Source organism: Amia ocellicauda, chromosome 2, assembly GCF_036373705.1.
Source record: "Amia ocellicauda isolate fAmiCal2 chromosome 2, fAmiCal2.hap1, whole genome shotgun sequence".
Classification (NCBI taxonomy): domain Eukaryota; kingdom Metazoa; phylum Chordata; class Actinopteri; order Amiiformes; family Amiidae; genus Amia; species Amia ocellicauda.
Window position 1 is genome coordinate 59,711,717 of NC_089851.1, and position 23,978 is coordinate 59,735,694.

The 23,978-nt window shown below is 47.7% G+C and overlaps 1 non-coding gene across 1 annotated transcript; it reads right to left on the minus strand.

Annotated features, from left to right (window-relative positions):
- Positions 1–23,858: 23,858 nt before the first annotated feature.
- On the minus strand, positions 23,859–23,947 carry trnay-gua (transfer RNA tyrosine (anticodon GUA)). Its single transcript is given in 2 exon segments — positions 23,859–23,894; positions 23,911–23,947. It is a non-coding gene; the product is annotated as a tRNA-Tyr (tRNA).
- Positions 23,948–23,978: the final 31 nt, after the last annotated feature.

Here is a 23,978-nt window from a genome sequence, read left to right on the forward strand (position 1 = left end):
GGGTGAGGGCTGTGGCTGCTGCGGTATGGAGCTCCTCATGCTCTTCGATGGCGAGAATGAAGGGAGGCCTCACATTCTTCTCTAGCAGCCCAGGCCAATCCACGCCCTGAAACGAGAGAGGAGAGAAGAAGGACGGTCAACATGAGGTGGTCCCGCCTCCATGGGAAAGAGCGGCCTTGAAACGGTTGTGTGCCCCACGTAACCTGAAGAAAGACTTCTCCTTCACCTCCACCACGCCTTGTGCACCGCTGCCCAGGCGGTACTCCGGGTCTTTCTCCAGAAGCTGCAGGTGACTCGGAACAAGAGGGAGACGCACATTATTCTCCATCAATGGACTTAAAGTTGAAACAGGATGCTAGAGATGTGTTGTTCCTGTGACCCTCACTGCTCTGCCACACTGTCACAGGGTCTTTCTCCAGTTCCGTAACATTTAAATCACAGTGACATTATTTCATTTGGGTTGGCCGGCAGGATAGCAAGGGACAAACTTTTTAAAACAACCCGGCAAACAAACCTCTGTCACGATGCAGATGGCCTCTATTGACAGGAAGCGGGGGACTGGCATCCTGTCGTGGATGATGCTGTGGTACAGCCTCTCCAGGCTTTCTCCGGAGAAAGGATGCTATGGCAACAATGAGAAAGAGAGGAGAGAGCATTAAAGGGTCACTCCGGACCGAACCTCTGAATTATTCACCAGGAGCCCAGGAATGCAAAAGCCACACAGACACAAATATTGTAGAAGTTGTGTTGAGAACACCCACCTGGCCAACCAGCATCTGGAAGAGCAGCACCCCCAATGCCCACCAATCCACGGCCCTGGTGTATGGAGTCTTGGTCAGGATTTCAGGAGCCATGAATGCTGGAGTCCCGCAAAACGTCGTGGTCCGATCATTTGCACCCATGCCTAGCAAGAGCAATTAAGGACAGTTGGGGAAAAAACGCATTGTAGTCAAAATGCAAATTATACATAAAGAAATCAATTCTATTTTTTTTAAATGTACCTTCTTTACACAGACCAAAGTCTGCGATTTTCACGAAGCCTTCTCTATCTAGCAGAAGGTTCTGCAGCTTTAAATCCCTGAAATAAAAATAAAGAAGAATCACTTGGACTGCAGAATACAGAGAATATAGTATGTCTACACTGATTTTAGGACAGGGCTTCACGCACTTGAAATGAAACAATCTAAGAAATGACATGAAACGGGTGAATAGTTGAGGTGGGGTTTGATCTCGGTGAGACTGTAGATTTGTCCTTCTTTGTATGTTGTAAGAACGGCTGTCGAGTGATACCTGTGTGCAATGCTTCGACTTTGAAGGTACTCCAAGCCGAGCACCACGCAGGCTGCAGAAAATCTGTTCAAGAATAGAGACCAAGAATTAAAAAGCACAGTTAAAATATGTGTCCTGTTTAAGGTTTTTAAGCTCCCGTCATGCAACTCAGTATTTCACTCACACGGCCCGGGACTCCGGAAAGGCAACTCCATCGCTGTCCATTGTGAGCTCCCCCCCTGCAGCGAACTCCATGACAAAACAGATGTGGTCTTTGGTCTGGAAATAGCCAAAGCCGTTCACCAGAAAGGGCTGGCTGTTCACCGCCTCCAGGATCCTCTTTTCACAAATGACACTGAGGTGAGACAAGAGGCAGACAGCGTGTGAATGTACGTTTAGAGACAGCTTGAGTAGGTTTATGTGTCTTTGCTCTGCCTTCAAACCTAGAAGCCTGACTAGAACAGAAACTAAAACATACCTGTCAATCCCACCACGGTCTATGATTTCTCCTTTTTTCAAGGCCTTGATGGCGACCTTTTCCTTGCTGTTCTTATCCTCGGCAAGCAGCACCTGTCAAAGCAAGACAGATTCAAAATGAGCCAACTCCACTCTCAACCCCAGGGTCTTCTTTCACATCATGAGCATTTAGTCATATGTCCTCACTATTGCTACATCTAAATAAGTTGCAGACAATGTTTGTGTTCAAGTTTAAAAAAACGGAAGTCATTTCAAGTATTCACAAATCTGTTTTAGGAAAAGTGGTATTGAGCAAATATCTCATCACCACATCCTCGGCTGAATGACTGATCGATTGGAGCTGCCCCCCCACCAGAACCATATACCGACTACTCGATTGTGGAGAAGCGACTCATATAACTGGGATATACCTTTCCAAACCCACCTCGGCCAAGGACAGCCACACGTTCAAAGTCATTGAGGCCTTCAGGAAAGTGACGCTGCGCCCTGCAGGAGAGAGAGCGAGGCACAAAATCAGTTAATCAAGAATGTTAAATTCAGCCTTTGCTCAAGTACATGACAATTCACTTGAATAATCCCAAGGGTTTCTATGTTGTTACTCCTGACCTTGTGTTTTGACATTCAGAATTTGCTTTAAAATCACAGGAACATCTGGAATGTATTTGGACTATTAGAATGTCTTTCCTCGAGGAGCTCTTGCCAAACCCATGAGGTGTGCTGCACTCCATTCAATTTTTTAAGTAAAGCTGAAGAGATTGAAGTGCTAATTCATTTTAACATACAAGATATTAATATTAACATATATATTAAGATATTAATATATAATATCCTGACATTCTTGTGATATTAGAAAGTGTCAGAATGGAGTTAAAACACTTCAAAAGTACCTTGGAGGTGTCTGCGGGACATTGCCCTCCTCTGGACGTTCAGGGTCATTTGGCTGCGGGACAATGAGCTTGTCTGGAGGTCCGGAGTCATTCGGCTCCACTCCGGCACCATCCCCCGTGCCACGGTTGGCATTTTTCTTCTGAGACTTGCACCAATACAAGCTCATCAGCGCCATCACTGTAGGAAACACGTAGGCTTTCCGCAAGCTCCTACTCAAAAACGACTTCAGTTGCATCTTCTCTGTATCTCTCTCTCTCAATGGGTATAGTCCTTACCACAGTGTCAAACCTCGCAGCTGAGAGATTGAACGAATGTGTAGTGTCTTCCAGGTGTGCTCAATAATGAGCCTGGCATAAGAAGGTTGGCATAGAACTCGGGAGCCAGGTGACGTTACAGTGCTGCAATGGCAATGCTTGCAACTTAAATGTCCGTTGGACTGCTCGCGTTTCTTCACATGATCACATGACCTCCACATGCACAGGACACATGTGGCCCAAAGCCGCCTTAACACATATGTGACCGATCGAAAACTTACACACGTTTTTCAAGGCGGTCGAGGGCGGCCTGTCTGTCAATGTGATCGCCGTGACGGCACTCAAGACCCAGACTCAAACTGTGCGGGTTCAAAGGAAACGCCGCTGCTCGCAATGCATAGAAAATACAGGCACCAATAATAGCCCAGACGTGTATTTAAACGATGTGTTCAGCAGGCAGAATTCTCAACGGTTCAATTCAAACAGCTTCAAATTAAAATTATATGTGATGTGTATATGAGGTGTAAAAGAGTGATATTTGTTAAGGTTTAGTCAATGCAAATATGAATGTACGCATACAATGTGATCTTTAATATGAATACATTACAGAATCTACCCATACTTTCCACATGCCTGTCAGTAGCCATAATAATGGCTGAAAATAACGCACCCCACCCTGCCTTCCTTTTGATTAATAAAGTATTAATAATACATGCAATGGCATAGAACATCTTATGGTATTTAATACATGTAACTAACGGTGAATCTAAATTATTTTCTCGATTTAAATGTATCACTATCGTTAATTTAATAAAGGATGTTTTACATTGGCCACATTTCTATAAATTCTGATGCTGTATTATGCAACGTAATCCTTGTTGTTATGTACAAATAAATATATGATCGATTTTTGTAATTTCTGTATCTGATATAAAGTCCACATATCACTGCATAGAATAGTACAGCGTTGTACAGAGTATTTGAGTATTGACTCTTTATTCTTATAAATGAAATGCATCATCAGGGAGCCGCTGTAAATGTACAGAATGGCTTGATATGGTATTAAGGAACACAGGATTAAAGATTGCGGAAGAGTTCTTCTCACACAAAAGTACGAAAATTCCCGCTGGGAAACGGACGTGTCTTGTATTTCGCTGTGCAGACATGAGTTTAACACAGACTATTATTATAAATCTCCTTCCAGTACTCCAGATTATTCCCGAAGTTTTGTATCCTACACCGAGAAGCAAACAACATTTGTTTTTAGACGAAAAAGCCTGCTTTGTAAGGAGCAGACGAAACTTTGGAGAGAATGTGTCAGCCGTAAAATTAACTGAAACATCAATTAAATTACATACATTAAATACAAAAAAGATGTTCAAGCAAAAACTGCACAATCGCAGTAGGGGTTGTAGCATTTTGTGGTCCGAGGTGCAGTGGTCCGGACCAGGCCGCAGAGCAGAGCAGTGCAGTGCAGTGCGGACCTCGGAAATTGTACGCAGACCAAGGCATAACATATCAATGTGATGACAGGACAATATGAACGTGTGTGATTATTATCACTGTAGTCTGGATAGTTTTTAGGAGTTTAGAAAACTAAAGCAATGGCAGCGCAGTGACAGTGTCGGGGCTGCAGCACTAGAGCTCTCGGCGCTCCGGACCGGACACTGTGCGCATGTGACCACTTTCTCATTTTGTTTCTGATTTGTGTTTTTGTTTTTAAAAGGCATAACTATATCAGCTACTTAGTGGTTAACATACTTAATGCCTTCCCCGTTATTGCACGGGATAATAACAGTAAACATTATTATTATTATTATTATACAGTAGGGTTGATAACTATAATATTATATGTTTATGATTTGTATTATTATGTTTGTAGTTTCCACATATGTCGACCACGTATTTTACAGTAAACGGGTTTTAGACGATATGTCCAAAGAAAAGAAAAGAAAAAAACATCTCAGTTTGCGCTACGTGATCTGGACCACTCCGCGGACCACTGTGCCGAGGTCCAGACCACTACTTGGACCACTGTGCCGAGGTACGCAATACTCGAGAGTGCCCTCGCTGTAGCCTTTGTAAGACCATTAGATGCTCTTCCACTATGGAAGTGGTGGCACTAGATTATTTTTTCTAAGCTTGCCCGAATGATTCTAAGCCTTGTGTGCTAGTGATGCCTGATTTATTTTCTAGATTCACATGTGCTGTTCCCACACGAGATCAGACGGCGCTCACCACAGCCAGAGTTTTGTGGCATACTCTCATCCTGCCCTTTGTCCAGAGAGGATATTGACTGGCGCTGGGTTTGAGTCTGCCTTGGTAAAGAATCTGTGTGGGCTCTACGGCTGTACTTAAAGCTGTACTACTGGCTATCACCCCCAAGGGAATGGGATGTGTGAACGCTTTATAAAACACTTTGGAGGAAGAAAAGCAGCATAAGTGGGAGGAACACTTATCAGAAGTAGTACATGCCTACAATAATGTTGGCCATAGTAGTACTGGTTATGCTCCATTTTTTGTCAAGTTTGGTAGACGTTCACGCCTCCCAGTAGACATGATGATGGCGACCGTTCCTGCTTTGCAGAATGGTGCTGGTGGTTGGGGAGTGCAGAATTGGGTACATACTCACTATAAGAGATTAGCTTGGGCCTACGAATAAGTTGAGAAGGCTTCTAGACAGTCAAGAAAAAGGAAAGTGACTGTATGACCATCAGAGTAAAGAGGCCCCCTTATTACCAGGTGCACGAGACCTTGTCCATAACTTTCAGAGAAGCAACAAAGTTGCCCCCCTACTGCCCCTTTGCCCAATCACCCTGTTTACAAGATCAGGCCAAAAGGGAAAGATGGTCCTATTCGGACCATACACCGAAATAACCTGAAAGTATGTAGGTTTTCTCTCCCTCAATCTGTACAGGTGGAAGCCCCTCCAGAGAGAGTTGCTGAAACTGAGATTTGGCGATCCCTTGTGTGGAGACCCGTACTGGCCCCACAGCCAGCACCTAACCCCACTCTTGCCCTAGAACCAGCCCCTGAACCCGCTCTAGCCCCACAGCTAGCCCTAGTTCCCGAACTTGATCAAGAGGATGGTTTGAGGCGCTCAACTCGAGAGAATAGAGGAATACCCCGTTTGAGGTTTCGTGAGTAAAAGTGATATTGTTGGATATGACAATTTATTTGGCTGCCACCCATGGGACATTGATACTTAATTTGCCTTTTTTATTGGGTTTATATTTATTACACATATTTGTTTATATACATATATACATTTAAATACATACACTTGCTTGTTTGATTTATTTATTTTTGACACTTGATTTTGTGATTTATACACTTATGATTTTTGGGTTTTGCTCAAATGTATTGTTTTTTTTTTTACAACTGATTATCTAGCTAATGAGCATTGAGCACCTGTAGCGTAAGGTACACTTATAAAATTCAATTAAAGAAGTGAATTTATAGTATCACCTTATCACGAATCCTGGAATCTTGTAGAACTCAATTTCTGTAATAATTGGACGCAGACACCAATTCCAAAGATATAAATTGTCAAATGTATTCAAAACAAAGACTAAATGTAGCACTACACTAATTATACAAAAGGGAAAAACTAATTAAAATTCAACTCTAGATCAATAAATCAAAGACAAATCACTTCCGTGACCAAATCAAAGACCATGGGATCGCATATGATAACACAAATCGTTAAACAAAAAAAAGGTTATAAACACATTGACTACAATACCGGTTAGTAAGACGAAGGGGAGTCTCTCATTAGTATTATTAGTCAGACATTAAATAACTACGCAGGTTAGTATTTATGTCAGGTAACTTCTCGTTATATATATATCAGTCTCATTTACGTTTCGGTGCCGAGAAAGATCCTATCATTGCTTGTTACCACAATTTCCCTTAACTGATTATTATTCAATGATTAAGGATAGGCAGGGCCACCAATAATCTAATGTCTATTAACTTGTGTCAATTTCAGACTAAACAGTTAAATAGAAATGAGAAGATATTTCTCGGCGTTGGCAGATTTTATTTCTAAAATTATCAACAAAACAGTTTAATGCAACACACATTTATATTTAAGAAAACTAAATGATATTACACATTCTAGAGTTATGAATCACAGATTAACATTTCTAATTGATTTCTCAAATGTCATGAATCATGAACTCCAAACTGTTAAACTTATCTGAACTTCGTCGCAGAGAGGCCTCTCTGTCTTCGGGCTCAGATAACAGCACATGGCACGAGGTCCGTGTGGTTTGGAACAAAGGCAGTCCGGTTCGGCTTTGTCCAAGAACTTCCACTCAGTCGATGCACCTGGAAGTTGGGGTGTCGCGAAAGTAGAGTAGTTTCCAAACAGATTTTCCACTGGTTTGAAGGCTCCAAGGTTGTGTACAAAATCTTCTTGGCAAGCAGGGTCTCTCACCGTACTTATTTGAAGACAAAGTCTTTGAGGAAAGCAGGGCCCTGTTCGTTCCAAGGATCAAGTTTCTTAAGACTCAAATAGCTATTTAAACGACTGACACTTTCGTATACAGTCGACTTAGTCAATTGTCCAGCTGTAAAACTCCACTGATCAGGTGGGCACAGGCGGGCAGCGCAGTCTGTAAAGTTCTTTATTTAATAAAGTCCTTTAAAAGAATTCTTCGTACGGCTCAATCTCCTTCTCCCAGTTTAACTCTTCTGTTGCCGGCAAAGACTTGGTTGGTTTCTGGTTCCGGTTCTGGCAACAGAGCTACAGGTTGAACTGTGGCAGCGAGTTACTGGTGCAGGAGAGAGAGAGAGAGAGAGAGAGAGAGAGACTGTCTGCTGTTCCTTATAGTCTGTCAGATCAATAGGTGATTGGTCCCTGAGTTCTTGAGATTGGATTTCGGTTTCAGCCCCCCAGTGTCCTATTGGAGGGGGGCTTGATTTATGACTGATGTCAATCCATGCCATCTTTTGGAAATGCCGGTTGGCCTGGGTTCGTAGCTCTATGTCGGGATTTCGACTCTCATCCACTTCAAAGAGTTTTTATCATCTACAGGCCCCTTTCTCCAGACATTTCACAGCAGGACTCTAAACCATTCGGCCCATTCTCGGTGCCATCCTGCCCAAAACTGTCACTTTGATGCAAACCAGTTCCAAGCTGATGAGCTAAGGAAATCTGATAACTTTGGGGGGGAGAGGTCTTCTTTAGATCAGTGCTTCAGCTCAGAGCCCAAATGCTCTTATCCAAATACACCCAACATAACGCTACACACCGCATTCCATTCCAAGCATTCTCATGTCTTTAATGATAGATTGTAATTACTGACAAAAAAATAAGGCTTGTATAACTGAAACGAGAGGACGGGGATCAGAACTGAAAGAGTGAGTAGCAGAGAGCAGGAAAGGGAAAAACAGAGAAATGAGAGGGGAAGAGATGAGAGAAAGGAAGAATGAATGAAAGAAAGAAAGAGAAACTGAAAATAAGACATATAAAGGGACTTTATCCCTGCAAGAACGCACATTTGTGTACTTTAATTTGTATCTTTTGTGTGTGTTTTTTATATCTCCCGGCTGCTGCTGTATTTATTATAAACTGGATTTGAACTTTGTTCTCTTTTAAGAACTTTTTAAGCTCTCCATGAACACTGGATGCACTTTTGGACTACTAGTTTTAAAGACTGCATCTGTACCTGGATACCAGTCAACTCTACAGACATCGCTCTAGCAGTGGATTGGACAAGCTTTTATGTTTTGCTGCAGAGACTAAGTTTCTTTCTGACAAGGTTGTGGATTTTAACTTTTTTTTAATTGCCTTGGCTTTTTGAGCCAGGAAATTACAGATCAATCAGTCTCACCTGCATCACTTATACATTTTTGTAAAAAATGATTAGACAGAAAATAGAGGGGCATCTTAACGAAAACCATATTCTATGGAGGCAGATCGTGTCTTACTAATTTATTCAAATTTTTTGAACACGCAACTGCAGCTGTAGATCATGTGAAAGCATATATGATATACTTCAATTTTCTGAAAGCTTTTGATAAGTTTCCACACCAAAGACCACCTCAAATTGGAAGCTGTAGGCATTCAGGGTAATGTAAATAGATGGATTATGAACTGGTTGATGTATAGGAAGCAGAGGGTGTCGATTAGAGGAGTTGCTTCTAACTGGAGTGAGGTTGTTAGTGGAGTTCCACGGTGATCAGTACTAGGGCCTGTGCTTTTTCTAATCTATATTAATGATCTGGACTCTGGGATAGTTAGCAAACTTGTCAAATTTGCAGATGATACTAAAATAGGTGGCTCAGCAGATACAATCTCGGCAGCACAGGCTATTCAAAGGGACTTCAAAGGGCCGACACCTGGCAGATGAAATTCAATGTGGACAAGTGCAAGGTAATACATACAGGTAACAAAAATGTCCACTATAATTACTCTATGGGAGGAATAGAAGTAATGCATGAGAAAGACCTAGGAGTCTATGTGGACTCCTCACTTTCTCCATCCAAGCAATCTGTGGAAGCAATAAAAAAGGCAAACAGAATGTTAGGGTATATTGTCAAAAGTGTAGAATTGAGAACAAGGGCAGTAATGTTGAGACTGTACAATGCACTAGTTAGAGCTCATCTGGAATACTGTGTACAGTTCTGGGCTCCACACTTCAAGAAAGATATCGCTGCTATAGAGGCAATTCAGAGGAAAGCAAGGAGGCCCCAAGGCATTCAAGACACTTCTTCACACAGAGAGGCGTCACAATCTGAACAAACTCCCCAGCAATGTGGTAGAAGATGAAAGTTTGGGAATATTCAAAAACAGACTGGATAGGATCACTTAGTTATTAATGGACACCAAATGAGCATGATGGGTCGAATGGCCTCCTCTCGTTTGTAAACTTTCTTATGTTCTTATACATTGTAACGAGTTGAGGGGGCGGGTCTTCGATCACCGCTATGTGCCTGCCCTAATGCTCTCTTTTGCCATAGACAGGACCATGGACAGCAGAGCCAGACACTCCATGGATCAGGACCATGGACAGCCCAATGGAAAAACACTGGCGAGGCAGCAGAACAGCCGCACCTGCCTTTGATTACAAATCACCCAGACTGCAAGCAGGTGTGGCTGATCAGTACAGACTATTTAAACTCACACTGTGGTTTCTTCTTTGTCTTAGAAGTGGGGGGTGGACGGAAAGACAAGGAGGGTGAACAGAGGAGCAAAAGAAAGGACAAAGTGACTGGATTGGAAACTAGATGACAAGTTGGACTGGCTGAGGACCTTGAAAGGCGTTTGGATTGTTTTGGAAGACTACGACCCTGGTGAAGACCCCTGAAACCCTTTTTGACCACGAGACTGCCTAACCCCTCAAGACTGTTTAGTTTGTCTGTCTTTGTTTTGTTAACCCTGGGAAACAGCTTAGCTTTCCAAGGCTAGTCAGGGATTTTGTTTTTGTGTAGCAGACCATTCCTGCTACAGAAAGTGCTCTGTACAAAGAGCTAGGTTTTTGTTTTCAAGTTTCAATATCCACGACAGAACTAAAATAAACCAACAGCGTGGGCTTTATTATCCTCTTCCTTGGTTTGTCTTGTGTTTTGACATTTATTCCCCGCCTAAAATCATTTGGCTGCAGTAACCCAACCCCGCACCTCGTTACAGTGGTGAAGAATGCAGGCAGGTTCAGATTTCACAACATAGAACCAGAAAGGAGAACATGGACGATCTGCTGAAACAACTTGTTACTGCCAATCAGGCTCAACAGGAGACCAACCGCCTCCTGTTGGAAGAACAACAAAGATGTCAGCAGAAGATGGAGCTGGACATGCAGATGATGTCTGCTGAACTAGCTGTTGCCAAGGTCAACTTCCAAGCAGCCTCAGTCCCCATCGTTGCTACACGATCCCTCCAAAAAAATAACTCTGGCTGATGACGTGGAAGCCTTCCTGAAGACGTTCGAGCGGACGGCTGAGCGTGAAGGCTGGACGGAGGACAAGTGGGCCGGAATCCTTGCACCGTTTCTCTGTGGGGAAGCACAAAAAGCCTGCTCCGACTTGGAGGCTGCTGATGCCAATGACTATAAGAAATTAAAGAGAAATTCTTGCTCGGATAGGGGTCACCCCAGCGTTACGGGCTCAGCGGTTTCATGCTTGGACATTTCAAACTGAGCAAGCACCTCGATCGCAAATGTTTGACCACTTGGCCAAGAAATGGTTAGAACCGGCTAGCCTCAACCTGGGGGCTATGGTGGAACGAACCGTGGTGGACCGGTTCATTAGGGGACTGCCTTATGAACTCAAAAAAATAATCCGCCAGTGCAGCCCTACCACAGCTGAAGCGGTTGTGGACTTGGTGGAGCGATGTCACACCTCAAACGAACTGTTGAAGCCAGAGGATTGAGAAACCTGGGGAGAAGAAGAACCCCAGCCCCCGCCCCTAAACTGGATGACCAGGAGCGATCACCAGCGCCAGGGAAGCAACACCCACCCAGAACCCCAGGGGACTAGTGGACAGAGATGGACGGGAATGTTTCATCTGTGGGGACAAAGGACATGTATCATGGAACTGCCCCAAGAGAGAGGAACCCATGCAGGTGGGCATGGCCTCCACCAAACCCGGTCATGTGAGATCCACCCATGGGAGTTCCAGTAATGAACCTCCCCATCTCAGCCCGGTCAACATAGGGGGCCGCAGAGTTGATGCCCTGCTGGATTCAGGTAGCATGGTCACCTTGGTGATCCCTGACATCATGCCCAAAACCCAGAGGAAGCGGCTTGCTCCTATTTCAATCACCTGCATACATGGGGACATGAAAAGATACCCCTTTGCCCAAATGAGGATCTACACACCGAAAGGACGATGCGTGATTTCCACCAGATCTGACCCAGTACTGTGGGAGATTTGGGACTGCCCAGATGGAAGACCTTACACTTCAAAACGCCCGGCGGAATGTGCAGGTAATAAATGGGACGGCTGTGGACCCCACCCGACCACTTTCATATCCTCATTTCGCCATGCGCCCTAACCTGTTGTATCAAATGACAAAGAAAAATAATGTTGTCTATGCACAGCTCCTTGTACCCACCCCTTTCAGGCACACTGTTCTGAATCTCTCCCATAGCCACCTGCTTGGGGGACACCTGGGAAGAGCGAAAACCCTGGAGAGGCTGCTGCAAAGATTCTTTTGGCCAGAGGTATATGCTGAGGTTATACGTTACTGTCAAAGCTGTCCAGAATGCCAGCGTACGGCCCCCATGCCATCGTTCCGCAACCCTCTCATACCGATTCCGGTAATAGGCATACCTTTTGAGAGAATAGGCATGGATTTAATTGGACCTTTACCCAAGTCGGCCAAAGGTTTCCAGCACATCCTGGTGGTAGTGGACTATGCCAAAAGGTACTCTGAGGCCATGCCTTTGCGTATGCCACCACAAAAAATATAGCCCAAGAGCTAATCCAAATGTTTTCCAGAGTCGGGCTGCCCAAAGAAATTTTGGTACACCGTTCATGTCCAAGGTAATGAAAGATGTGTGCCATCTTCTCCGAATTAAGTCTTCACACTTCTGTTTACATTCAACAGACGGACGGGCTAGTGGAGCAGTTTAACAAAACGTTAAAAAGCATGCTGAGGAGGACGATGGAAAGAGATGGGCGTAACTGGGATCAACTGCTCCCTTTTCTCATATTCACCATCTGGGAAGTACCCCAATCTTCCACAGGTTTTTCACCTTTTGAGCTTTTTTTTCCCCACAGATCGCGAGGCCTCCTCAACATCACAAAAGAAAACTGGGAACAGCAACCCTGCCCAGGGAAGGTCGCTATCACAGAGAAGGTAAGGAAAATGCTTGAGCTTGGTGTCAGATGGCCTCTACCAAGCGGCTCGTGTCCGGCCACCATGCACCTGCAACCAGGTAAGAGATCTGTGTTAGGAAGCATCCTTCACACCTCACAGTCACTACTTACAGGCACATACTCGTATTCATCTGCTTCTCGGCAGTGATTTAAAATGTGTCTTTATATCACACCTCTTCAAGCTGTCCACTCCCGGAGCGACTGAAGACCTCCTCCCAGCTTTGAAGCGCCCCTGAGTCAGCCTGTCCTTGTGACGGGACGGGTAAAAGAGGCGCTGCTTGTCTCCCTCGGGGAGCTGCTGCCACAGGTGTACCAGCTCCGCCACCTGGCGATTGGTCAGGAATGCCTGGGCTCTCAGGTCCACCAGACAGCTGGCCAACTGCTGGACGTGCTGGAGCCCAGGAACGCCATCAGGGCCGCACGATTCCTGAAACAACAGGATACAGACGACAGTCAGTTACAGGACCATGTTCTGGAAATAGCTATCATTCCAGGGTTTTGTGCACTACAATGTAAGAGACGAGCTGAGCGCCATCACTGCCTCCTCACCTCGGGATTAGCAACGGGGGGGCGTCTCCTGCAGCGCAGGGGGGCTCCATCTCGGGAGACGGGGGCAGTCGGGCCATTGACCGTGCAGGAGACGGGGGCAGTCAGGCCGTTGACCGCGCAGGAGACGGGGGCAGTCGGGCAGGAGACGGGGCGAAGGGGTTGGAGATGGTGGGGTCATCGTCTTCCTCAAAGCCCTCGTCGTCACTCTCCTCCCTGTCTGAGTCTTGGCCAGCTGCCTCGTCCGGGACGTTGGGGTCGCTGTGCACACGTTGGAGCTCTTTCCCTGTCTGTGAGTACAGGTACTTGATCCCAATGAGCTCCCCTTCAACACAATCATAACAGAAGCATGGGTTCACCGCTTTTATTATTTTCATAACACTGCTAAAGAGCACCTTACAAATCAACCCCCCACACTGACACGCTCACTGACGCGTGTACACGCCTGACTTCACGAACCCCTCCGACAGGTCCCTGGCCAGCACCTTCTGGCTCAGGGTGCCCAGGGCGTTCTGCAAGGAGCCACTGTAGGAGCACAGAAGCTTGCCAGCATCCTCCACGGCCGCCACTGTACGGTCCGCTTTCCACCTCACCAGGCCCTCCAGCAGAAATGCCAGGAAGTGCACATCGCTGGCACTGGTGCCTGAGCAGAGCAGGAGGAAACAGAAACACACACTTCAATACAGTTCAAAATATACTCTTCACAAAGCCATAGTATATAAATATACACGTACTGTAACAATTACAGAAAAAAAAACTAGTCTACTGATCCACTGGGTTCAAAAAGCATAACAGAATCTGGCGTCTTTATTTGCGGTGCAGCTGGCACTAACCTGGGATGAAAAGGGCCAGGTGGAGGTGGAAAGACTCCAAGGAGATCGATCCACGGGCGCAGCGCTATACTGGCAGCAGCACACCCCCCTTCCGCAGCTGCCCTGTCTGGGTATACTATTTTTTTTTTATTGGATTTAGTATTTTCTTTTCATCAATAAAAACAATTCAATTTTTAATACTTATGATTAAAAACATTGACATATCAATCCTTAAAATCACTTAAAAATTTTAAAAACTTTGTGATTTTAACAAAACTAAAACAATTAACTTTAAAATAAATGTGCTCAAATCAAATAAACAAAACGTGATAAAAGCAAAAACTGCACACCAACAAAAGAGTCAAATACATTGAAAATAACAGAAAATGCATTAGACAAAATAAAGAAACAATTAAAAGGAAAAAATAAAAAACAAACAAAAAAAGTCTAATGCATTTTAAATTAAACCCAAAAACGGTCAATGTATTTGACAACTAAATATAACAAAACTATACCTAAAAAACCCTAAACAGTGTGATTTAAAAACAACTTAATCTTTAAAAACAATTAAGAATCATTATTTAAAATCTTCTTTTAAAACCAATCATTCATAAAATCTTTAAAAGATCTTGGACTCGGGCTCCAGCAGGGGGAACTAACCGTCCCCGGAGGTGGGTCCCATCACGGGATCCTGAGCTCCCCCAGATCTTGTATGCGCCAGTTCTTAAAGGCTTCCTCCTTGCCCCTCTGATGGACCTCCAGATTGACGTAGTCTTTCACAAACACCATGCCCCTCCGCGCGATGACGATCGGGTCCAGCTCCTGCTTATTGAACAAACAGATGTTCCGTCCCTCCCACAGTGCCTGCTTCACTGCGCAGACGACACGCCACCAGCACCTCAAGGTAGATGTAGAAATTCCCTTGGCTGGACCGTATAGGATCTGCTGGGCGGTCGCCCGCGCAGGAACGGCGAACCTGTGGAGGAACGGGGAAAACAGGAGCCAGACCCTGTGGGCGGAGGGGCACTCACTAAAGATGTGAGCCTCCGTCTCCTTCCCCAAGCAACCCTTATAGGGGCAGGTGTCATAAGGAGCTATGCCCCTTCTGTGCATGAACACTCGGGTGGGGAGACACCGACTCACAGCCATCCAGGAGACATCTTTCTGCGTGTTCGTGAGGCAAACGTGCGTAGCGTTAGCCCAGATAAACCGGCAGGTTTCGGGAGGGAAATCTTCTATCCGGCTGGTCTCCTGGGCAGATCTCATCTGACTACAGATGGTCTTATAATCCCAGGAGGCCAGCACGACTTTATGGAGGCCTACTTCGAGCGCAAAGGCTCGGAGCGCCCTGTAGAACGGCGGGGGATCCCACGAGTGCGGCCTGGTGTTGTCCATGGCGCAGAGGCCGAATGGTCTCAGGCTGCTGGCAAAATAAAAGCGGTTCATGAAACTCACTTTCTTGCCAGCAGCCTGGATGTTCTTGACCACATAGGCCAGCCCCTGCGCCTTTATCAGCCGCACAACGTCCGGGACCCCCCTGCCTCCATCCAGGGTACCCTTCACCATCTGCACTCTTTTCAGCCTCTCCATTTTGCTCCCCCAGACAAACCGAAATATAATTCGGGTCACTAGTTTTGCGATACCCTTGTCTGGGGGGAAGATCATTCCTACGTAGAGGAGTATCGGGAAGAGGATGGCCTTTACGACCAGCACCTTACCAGCCATCGTCAAGGTCCTTGTGCTCCAGCCGTGGATCTTCCTTTGGACCTTTGCTATGGCCTCCTCCCAGCTCCGGGCGCCCGTGTTGGTCCCGTCGATCGTGATCCCCAGAACCTTGATAAACGGCTTCACAGGGAACACGGTCGGCGGGCCCCGGCCGACAGGCCATGCCCTGGAGAGGTAGACCTCGCTCTTGGCCTTATTCACAGCGGCCCCCGTCGCCCTGCAGAAGCCGTCCAGCAGTTCCTCGACCCTGGCCACGGACGGAGCGTCCGTGCAGACCACGGCCACGTCGTCCATATAGGCCAGGGCCTTCAGTTGCTCTCCGCCGGAACCCGGGAGATGGAAACCTGTCACCCGGACGTCCCGGCGGATCGCCTGCATGAACGGCTCCAAGCAGAGGACGTACAGCAGGGCCGACAGGGGACAACCCTGCCGGACCCCCGACCTGACCGGAAATGGTTCGGTCAGGTGGCGGTTCACAAGGACCCTGCTGCTTAGGCCGCTGTAGATGATCTTGACCCACTTCCTCAGGCCAAGAGCGAGACCCATCCTCTCCATAACAAGCTGCAGGTATTCGTGGCCCACTCTGTCGAAGGCTTTCTCCTGGTCCAAGCTGATTAGGACCAGGGGAAGCCCTCTCTCGTTCGAGTAGGCCACGACATCCCTGAGCAGCATGGCGTTGTCGGCCGCCGATCTCCCCCGGGCACCACAGACCTGGTCGGGACCCACGACTTGAGGGAGTGGCCGCTGCAGCCGGAGCGTCAGTGCTTTGGCCAGTATCTTGTAGTCGGTGCACAGGAGGCTGACTGGCCGCCAGTTCCTCAGATCTTTCGTGTCTCCCTTCTTGTGAAGAAGGGAGAGGATACTCTTCTTCATCGAAGGGGCCAATCTGCCCTCTCTGTACATCGACCCCAGGACCTGGCCCAGATCTTCCTTAAGCACCTCCCAAAAGATCTTATAGAACTCAGCAGGGATCCCGTCGGGACCCGGTGTCCTTCCAGAGTTAAGACTCTTTATCACCTGGGAGAGTTCAGTGGTGGTGATCTCTGGATCCTCCTCCTCCTCCTCGTCCCCCTCATTGCGGGACTCCAACAGGGACAGAAAGTGATGGATCAGATTTTGATCCACCACCTTCTGGTCGTACAACTCCCTGTAGAAATCCCGCACCACTGTCTCAACAGCCTCTCTGCCCTCCACCTCTTGCCCCGAGGAGTCGATCATGGAGGACATTGCAGGCCGCCTCTCCTTCGTTTTCTTGAAGAAGAAGCGGCTGCATTTCTCATCGTCCTCCATGATGCGGACCCTGGAAAGGACCTTGATCTTCTCTTGCTCCTCCCGATAGAGGGCGGAGAGACTCAGTTTGACCCGGGCCACCTCCTCAGCTAGGTCGAAGCCTCTGAGCTGTAAAAGACTCAGGCGCTGGAGGCGGGCGTTTAGATGGGAATATCTCGCCCGCCTCTCGCGAGCTTTCCGTTTCCCCAGCTGAATGAAGTAGCCCTTGGTTCTTTTCTTCATCATCTCCCACCACTCTATGGGAGAATCAAAAAGGTCCTTCAGGGTCCTCCACTCCTCGAGGCGTCTGCTAAAGGTCTTAATCACACGAGGGTCATCGAGGTGTTGAGCTTCCAGACCCCAGGCCCCGACTCCCGTGTGCTCGGAATGAGCACCTCTGTCGTCAGGAGCCTGTGGTCTGAAAAGAAGACCGCCTCCGAAGACATGGCGGTCCTCTCCAGTGGCTTGCTGAGGAGGACGAGATCTATCCTGGAGAAGGAGGAGCCAGAAGAACTCACCCAGGTGAACAAGGGGACCAGGTCCCGACCTGCGTCGCAGAGTTCAAAGTCCTCCACGAACGCAGCGAGGTCCCTGCTGGATCTATCGTTGCGGGGCTTGCTCCGGTCTACATCCCTCAGAGCACAGTTGAAATCACCTGAAATGATAACTGGCAAGGTGCCGATCAGGAGCGGGCGTAGCTGAGGGAGAAAGAGGACTCTCTCTCTCTGGCTGGTGGGGGCATAGACATTGACCAGCCTCAATACAGCCCCCTTGTATTTAAAATCGAGGCTGGCCAGTCTGCCCGCCTCTATAACCTTGAATGTTTTAACTATTAAGAAGGGGTTTTTCAGGAGTACGGCAATCCCGTCCGCTCGGGACACATTGGACCCCGACCAGAAGGATTCTCCTAGGGTCCAAGTGTCCCGGAGATCTTTGTATTCTTTTTGGAACGGGATGCCGCACTCCTGCAAACAGATAATATCCGCCTTCATTCCAGCCAGAGAGTTTAAAACATCGGTCCTCTTTTTCACCTCAGCAATGCTCCTCACATTAATTGAAATAATGGTTAATGCCATAATGGCTGTGAGGGCAATTACCCGCTCCGTAACAATCATGTAAAGAAACCTTTCTCTTCCCCACTCCTCTCTTCTCCCTCACCTAGCTTAGCGCTAGCACCCATCATTTCAATCATTTGCCTCACCGCTTGATCCTCTAGGAAGACTATGGGGGGGGCTCGGCTCCCGCCACCCGGTAAGGCGGGCAAAACTCCACTGGGCTCAGGGCCCGTGGTGCTGGAGGTTCTCCCTGGTTCCTTTGAGGCCGAGGCCCGACGAACAGATGGCAGGGCAGAGGCTTTATGTACAACTGGGGAGAAAACTGTATAGACCCCGCTAGTCGTTCTTTTAACTAATGGTGGGGGAGGGGGTGGTCTCTCCCTTCCCGGCTGTCTGCCGCCGCAGGCCTCCTCCCCCAGCGCCAGTGACCTTGCCATCACGTCCCTGATGTCTTTCTGGGAAAGGACACTGGCGCCGACTCTCGTCTCCTGAGGACCTGCGGCTCTCCCACTACTGCCGGGAGGGCATACCTGACTGTCTGGGTATACAGCTGCACCCCCTCGGGGTCCTGAATGCAGGCGAGGTGGGGCCGTTGTGTCTTCCAGATGGCCTGGATCTGCTTGTGGTCCAGCAGCGGCACGCCCATGGTGTCCAGCCCCCTCCTGCTGTCAAAAATGTCCAGCAGCTCCTGGATGAGCCGCTCCGTATCCTGTGCCCCCCGGCCACCTTCGACCGTCCAGCCACAGAGCAGCAGTCCCAGTCCACATACAGGATCTGAGGGGGAGCCTCTCCGGCCAAGCGGTACCACTCCACCAGCCCAGCAGCCATGGGCTGCAGCCCCTCACCCTCTCCGCATGTTAGCACCGAGTTCAAGACCTACCCGAACTCATTGCCGACGTTGGTGGCCCACGCTGCCGTGCCAGTGGCTGCTCCTGCGAGCTTCCGGTCAACTGAAAAATGTATGAGACACATTAAGTTATTAGGTCTTTAATTGTAATGCGTTCAGCTGAGCGGCACCACGATGCACCAAGTGGCCGCTGAGACAGCAGCACAAAAAATCTGACTGACGATACTCACCTTCTTTGTCGAGTCCAGTTTTAAAATGGACCCGAACACAGATGTGACCTGGGCCTTTACCTCGGCCAGCTGCTCCAGCACGTCGAGGTCATACACTGCCAGCAGCCACTTGGGTCCAGGCACCGGTGGCATGGGTGGCGGTGGCCGGAAGCTCGGGACTACAGGTGCAGAGGTCACAAAGGGCTCGCAGTCTGCGAGGTACCGCAGGGTTTTTACGCTGCCACGCCTCGCTGTGCTGCTCCTGCAGCTGTTTGCACAGCCGGGTGGCGCTGTTCCCCAGGGTGTGCTCCCTCATGAGACTCAGCACCGTGTAGTCGCAGGACAGCCTGCCCAAGACACAGCAGTACAGCAGTTAGAGTTCAGGAAACATTTCAGCAGAGAGGGAGGGGGGGAGGGAAAGCACAGATGCTGTGTGGTGAATTGTCTCCATACGGGTAGGTGAGGATGGCCGGGAACTGGCTCCGATGAGCCACATCCAGCTGCTGCAGCACGTCTCCGGACCAGCCTGCATACTTCTTTGAGCCTGTGTCCCTCACACTGGGGCTGGATGCAGGTGAGCTTCACAGCCCAAATGCGGTAGGGCATCCACAGGAACAGCGGCCGAGCGAAGTGCAGGCTGGGAGAGGCCGGGGGCTGCCGATACACCGGGCAGGGCTAGGGAGGGAACAACCACAGACGCAGGTCCGAGGTCAGCTCCAGCTTCCCAAACCTGCTCCTAGTGAACAGGGCCTTGGAGACCCACTGCAGCTGCTCAGCGGGCAGCGTCTGCTTCCAGCCCTCAGGAAGCAGGACCTGCAGAAACACAGGGACAGACAGACAGACAGACAGTGACAGGAGTTGCCAGGACACTACGGATACTGCACCCAGATTTAACAAACACACAAAGACACACTCACACACACACACACACACACACACACCACTCTTACCCCCACCAGGCTGCTCCGCTGAACCGAGCGGTGTCGGCTGCTGAGCTGAGCTAGCCATGGCCGCTGCCCCCGGCTCCTGTACTGAAGACACTAGAGATAAAACGGGAGATTCAAAATCTCGCAACAACAGAGATGTAACTAATGGTGAAATTATCCAAATCTATGTTAATTCCAAGGTGACTAGGTCTATGAAGCCTTATCATTCAATCAACCATGTTACTGTGCCACTACATCATATCACACCATGCCACTACATCACGCCATGCCACTACACTATATCACAGCGTGCCACTCCACATGCACAGCACACGGTGAGGATGCAACGCATAGCAAACATGCAGCTCAGCGCATAAAGCCAAGGGTCACAGATACTTGGGGGTGTCGAGGCAGGGCAGACGAGGTGACTGTAAAGCGATATGTAGCCAAAGCACCGTGTGGACCCCGGGTCCATCTCACTTACCTTACACTGGGAGATCCATCCATCTTAAGCTAACAAAATACAACAATACAAGTTAGTTTGTGCCAAATGGCAAGAATTCCATCTTGAACCTGAAATGAATGACATTTAGACATGTATTGAAATAGGCTGATATTTGTAACAGCTGCGTGAAGACTTACGCGGGGGGGCCATGTCCTCCACAGCTGCCAGCAGCTCAGCGTCAGTGAGTGCATCGTTGCTGAAGGCCAGTGACGGGCGCTCCTTCCTGGACACCGTTGGAAGGAGGAGTAAACGTGCGCTGTAACGGTGGGCATTTGGTACAGGGGTCATGGTAACTGGTGTATTTTGTTTTTGAAATCACAAAATGTGTGCGATTATCGTGTGTTTGCCGTCGGTCTGTTTTAAGTGTGAACTTTAAATTGTGTGATAGCCCTGGTATAACTGTTTACCTAATTGCTGCCTTAATAAACTACATTTAATTCTAATTGCTCAAATCACACACTTCCACAAAATGAACCTTTTGCCACTGGAGCTCTGGACTTGGTGGCAGACGAGGAGAAGGTGGGAGTCGACTGCGAGGCACTCGTCCTGGGAGGCTGGCAGGGTGCAGGCACCGAGGGTGTGGGCTGGGAGGAGGCAGGCTGTGCTGCTGGCTTCTGGGCCTGTGACTCCCTGTCCCGCCGCAGGATGTATGCCAGGAATTTGGCCATCTGCGTTCCGGGCTGGGGAGTCTGCCTCCTTATCCATCTCACATACCTGTAATAAACCCAGGTTCTCTGTCTAACTACAACTACACTGACTATACAACTGCAGGCCAGGGTGCTCTTAATTCCCTGAAACATACATAAACTAGAGTAGGCAATAGTTATTAGAATAGATTAATACACACCCTCTCCTCTCCTTGTCTGTGGCCTCGTAGAGCTCCTGCCAGGTCTGGCCCTTGTGGGCCCCGAAGCCCACCACCTGCTGGTCCTCCCGGCCACTCTGGGACGCCATGGCGTGGGTGGCATTCCTGGCCCTCCGGTCACCCACAGCGATGGTGACTTTTGGGAAGCCACAGGCGTAGCTGGCCAGCGCGTCCTTGTTGGCCATGTACACCGTGTCAGACATGTCCATCTCCCGCTCCTTCTGATGAGCGGCCACGAGAGACACGGCGTACCCACCGTCGTTCTCCAGGATCCACTTGAATGTCTGACCCCGGTACCTGCCAAACTGCAGGGTACTCTGGCTGAGTACCAGTTTGGCGTTCCCGGGGTCACCCCCCTGAGACAGGATGCGGGCCACAGCATCCTTCCGGACCTCACGAGGTGTGAGGGGGACAAATGGATCGCTGGAGGACTTGGTGGCAGACGCGACGCTTTTAGCTTCAGTTGTGGCTTGCAGGACCAGCTCCCTGCTGGTCCTGCTGGCCACCCCACAGCGGAACTGTGGGGTGGCCTTCATGTTCCTGTACAGCAGGTACAAATAGTCAGGAAGTCACTGACAAACAATATTGAATAAGGAGATCATTACAATTAGTATGTTTTATTTTTATTATGAATAGTAATAATAATAGTAATAATAATAATAATAATAATAATAATATTAAAAAATAACAATACTATCAATTAAATGACAACAAATAATACAAGATATGTTATAATTCATCATATACCTTGTATCACTGCTACAATTATTCGTATTATGATTCGTACTAGTACTATTATCATCATCCTCATTATTATTACTATTATTATGATGATGATGATGTGACGCGTGGAAACGCTACACGATTTTTTCTGTTTTATGTTTCAATGCAGCACATACTACTACTACTACTACTACTACTACTACTACTAAATAGTATTTTAATACCATTATTAATACTATTATGATGATGATGTGACACAATGACTAATAATAATAATAATAATAATAATAATATCGTCTCCGGCTTCCCCACGACCCTCACCAGGATAAGCAGTTTCGAAAATGAATGGATGGATGGATGGATGGATGGATGGAATAATAATAATAATAATAATAATAATAATAATAATAATAATAATAATAATAATAATCATCATCATCATCATCATTATTATTAATACTATTCTTATTCTTATCATTATGTGACGCAGTGAAACACTATACGTTTCTTTGACTTTTTTACGGTTCAAAAAACTTCTCTCTCAACAGTATAGAAGACACATACCTTACACAAAACACCAGGGTTATTATCAAATGTATAAAAAGCATGAAATAACACCGCAAACACAGCAGGTCATAAAAACAGATCGTATTAACACATTAATCGACAGACCGATTGATCAATTAAGAAAATGCTTACTTACGTGGATCGATAGCAAAAAAATAAAATAATAGGAAGGAAGGAAGGAAGGAAGGAAGGAAGGAAAGAAGGAGGGAGGGAGGGAGGGATGGAGGGAGGCATAGATAGAAAAATAGATCGATAGATAAAGATAAAGCTAGATTGATAGAATATATATATAGATAGAGACAGAGAGAGAGATATTGATGTCTGTCTGTATGTCTCAAAGATTCTTTTCACTCCCTAGGCAACGTCTGACAAAACACGTATTTACTATTAGAAGTCCACCCGCAAAGCCCGCCTCTCCGGGTCATGTAGCCAACCAGCTGAAAGAAAACACATTGAGTGGCGTGGGAAATCGGGGGTTGTTCCAGCGGCAATTGTAAGCAATAAATGCAGGCTGAGGCTGCCAATTTCAGTGGAATTTTAGAAAAAGCAGTCGTTCCCATTGGTTACATTTTAGTATGTCGATACAGAGCACATTCAGCCTATCTGGGCGCAAGGATGACACGCAAATTCTTGAAGCGTTCCATATTTTGGTCAGGTTCTCCGCAGCGCGCCGGTTCCCCTTGGCATCGCGGACATCTGGTGCTTGCGTCGCGGGCGGTTTGTCGCACTGCGGCAGCTCTCCCTCTCGCGCCCGTGCTCGGTGGCGTTGAGTCCTCTCGCACTCCTGCGTCGCAGCGGATCTATCGACCCCTTTCGATGCAGGCGAATTTTCCCGCCGTTTTTTCCTTTTTTTTTTTTTTTTTCGGGGGGGGGAGGCGTGCAGACGACCGATTGTCATTTCTCACTACTTCTTTCTTAGCAGACACCCTGGGCTCAGGGTGAAAAGGGTCACATGCATATGAGATGTTTGGGCAATGCGAGTTCTCGACTACAAATCCGAATTTCCGGGGTTTTCTCCTTGTCCTCATGCAATTCCAATGGCTTGACATTTGGGAGCTCGTCCAAAACCGACGTCAAACCATAAGCACGGCATCCTTCAAGCCGGAATTGAACCAGCGACCTAAGGATGCCCGCTGCCTGAAACCTACAGTCCTCCGCTCTAACAACTGAGCTTTCGAAGGGAAGACTTTCACCCCCTTCCCCTGGCAGTCT